The sequence below is a fragment of the Notamacropus eugenii genome, chromosome 5 (genome assembly GCF_028372415.1).
Source record: "Notamacropus eugenii isolate mMacEug1 chromosome 5, mMacEug1.pri_v2, whole genome shotgun sequence".
In the NCBI taxonomy this organism is placed as follows: Eukaryota; Metazoa; Chordata; class Mammalia; order Diprotodontia; family Macropodidae; genus Notamacropus; species Notamacropus eugenii.
In genome coordinates, this window is record NC_092876.1 from 391,813,984 (window position 1) to 391,817,245 (window position 3,262).

Here is a 3,262-nt window from a genome sequence, read left to right on the forward strand (position 1 = left end):
TAGGAAATTTAGACTGAAATTCTTTTCTCCAAACTAAAGATGCCATTGATTTATTCTCAATAAATAATTCAGTCTATTGTTGTAAGACTAATTGCTTTTACCTCGCTTTGTAATATGTCCAATTTTTCTCCCCATCACTCCCCTCCCCCTGCTTCCTAATACCTGACATTCTGATTAATCCTTCCCTCAATGTAACTTCCTCTCCATCCAACCCCACCCCTCTCCTATCCCCATCTTCTCTCTTTCCTTGCAGGGTAAGATGAATTTCCATACCCCTATCCCTATAGTTCTTATTTCCCAATTATATGCAATAAAAATGCTCAGCATTCGTTTCTAATACTTTGAATTCCAACTTCTTTCCCTCCACGCCTCCCTCCCCAGCCCTCCTGAGAAGGCAAGCAATTCAATACAGACTAAATATGTGTTGCTTTGCAAAAGAGTTCCATAGCAATCATGTTGTGTAATACTAATTATATTGCCCTCTGACCTACCCTATCCCTCTTTATTTTTCTCCCCTGCAATTAACCTTGTACCTTCTCGAAAGTGTTTATTTCCAGTGACTCCCTTCTCCCATTTGTACTCTCTTCTTACATTCCCCTCACTCCATTTGTCACCTCCTCTCCTTTCCTGTGGTATATATAAATTTTCATATCAAATTTAGTGAGCATGCTATTCGTTCCTTCAGCCACATGTGGAGAGAGTAGCTTTATTTTTCCCCCTCTACCCTTCTCCCTTATGTCCTCCATTGAATAAGATTTTTCTTATCTCTTTTATGAGTTATAGCCTGCCTTGTTCCATTACTCCCTTTCTCTTCCCGGAATTTTCCTCCTTCACCCCTTAGTTTTTATTTTATTTCATTTTTTTTTTTTTGCGTGTGAATATCATCTCTTCTGATATAACATACCCTGTACTCTCTATGTATGTATGTATGTGTGTGTGTGTGTGTGTGTGTGTGTGTGTGTGTGTAATCTCTCCAAGTACCCAAACACTGACAAAAGATTTAAGAGTTAAAAATATTTTCTTTCCATGTAGTAATGTAAACAATTCAGCTTTAGAGAGTCTTTTATGGTTTTTCTTTTCTGCTTACCTTTTCATGCTTCTCTTGATTCTTGTCTTGGGAAGTCAAATTTTTAAATACAGATCTATTCTTTTCCTCAACAAGAAATCTTGAAATTCGCCTATATCACTGAATGACCATTTTTTCCCTTGAAGTATTATCTTCACGTTTGCTGGGGAGGTGAATCTTGGCTTCAATCCCAGTTCCTTTGACTTCTGAAATATCCACCTCCAAGCCCTTTGATCCCTTAATGTTGAAGCTGCCAGATCCTGTGTTATCCTGATTGTATTTCCACAGTACTCAAATTGTTTATTTCTAGCTACTTGCAGAATTTTCTCCTTGATCTGGGAACTCTGAAATTTGGCCACAATATTCCTAGGAGTTTCTCTGGTCGGGTTTCTTTCAGGAGGTGATCGATGAATTCTTTCAATATCCATTTTGCCCTCTGATTCTATAACATCAGGGCAGATTTCCTTGATAATTTCTTTTTTTTCTTTTATAATCAAGATTTTATTAGTTCATTTGGTAATCAGTACATAGACACTATGAATAAATTGTACATTTAAAAACTGCTAGATAAGTCTAAAAATTATGTAGTTATAATCCTTTTTCTGAACTGTTATTCCAGTGACTTTCTTACTTTAAGTTTGGAGGGAGGCAACTCTCCCTAAAAAGAGGTTATCAAATACCAGTATCTTGAATACGGATAAGGTATTTGGTCTTTAAGAAAGCAAAGTTCCACTAATTCTGTATTTGATAAAACTATACTCGTTATAGAGGTTTTCCAGTCTTTTAAAGCACATTAATGAAGTTACTGGAAAAAAAAATGTACCACCACTACCAAAGATGACAATGTTACAAATAGCACACAATTTTGAAAGGGAGATCCACCACCAGGGAGCAGTTTTATTTAGGAAACAATTGTACTGAAAGACAAGATGGATACAGATTAAAATAAAAGCTTTAAAATTCATGGCCACAACTCCAAATTGCTATCTATGCTCCATTTAATATGTCAAAACTGCCTATGGAATGTTAAGTCTATGCACAAGACACACAAAACCATACTAGTCAACATTCTACTAATTTCTAGTTGTATTAAAACAAACAAACAACAAACCAAACCGACAACCAGCACATGATTTCACCTCTTTAAACAGGAATCTAAATAAAGCCTCTTTAGATTGGCTTACATTTATCTAAATGTTTTAAAAAATTAATATGATGAGGTGGTATTGCCTCCTTCTTAAAAATGTGTTTCTTGAGCTACTAAAAAACTGGCATTTACAAAATAGTTGATAAAAATATTCCTCTGAATTGTACAAGAAGGGAGGTAACAGGGACAATTGTTAAAACACTTGGTATAAGATGTTATTCAGATTTGGTTTCTTTCTCTCCTGCTGAATCGGATTCTGGAACCTCTTCATTTTTAGTTTCTCCATTTTCTGCAGGCAAGTCATCTTTACTCTCTTCTTGGTTAGTAGCTTCTGCTTGTTTTCCTTTTGCTCCTTTTTTTCCTTTTGTGTGAACTTTTTTGTCCTCAGATTTATTCTTTCCAGCTGTCCTTTTAGGCTTCGGTTCCACCTTGGCAAGGACTGGTTTAGCGGACAGTCTGGCCGACCTTCTCTTGGGCTCCTCCCTCACTTCCCCTTCTGCAGAGTGGACCTTCCTCTTGGGCATCTTGGCAGCGCGGGGGGATCGGCTCCCTCTCCCCACACACGGGTGAGCACCAGCGGGTCGGAGGGAAAGGGCCGCGAGGGCGGGAGCTTCTTCTCCGGCAGGGCTCCTGGGCCTCGACGCTCCTCCTCCCGCCGCTGGGCTGCGAGGACCCGCAGCGGGAGCAGTCCGAGAACTAGCTGGAACCGGATTGGAATCCCGCCTCCTCCCCCTTCCTCCTTGATAATTTCATGGAAGATAGTGTCTAAGCTCGTTTTTTGATCATGACTTTCAGGTCGTCTAATAATTTTTAAATTATTTCTCCTGGATCTATTTTTCAGGTCAGTTGTTTTTTCCAATGATTCGTTTCACATCATCTTCTATTTTTTCAGATTTTTGGTTTTGTTTACCAACTTTTGGGTTTAACTCATAGTCATTCATTTCCTTGAACTCAATTCTCTCTTTCAACGAACTATTTTGTTCAGTGAACTTTTGAACCTTCTCCTCCATATGGATAATTCTGCTTTTTAAAACCTGCTTCTCCTCGTT

The 3,262-nt window shown here is 38.4% G+C and overlaps 1 pseudogene; it reads right to left on the minus strand.

Annotated features, from left to right (window-relative positions):
- Positions 1-1,538: 1,538 nt before the first annotated feature.
- Positions 1,539-2,947, minus strand: LOC140506848 (non-histone chromosomal protein HMG-14 pseudogene; annotated as a pseudogene).
- Positions 2,948-3,262: the final 315 nt, after the last annotated feature.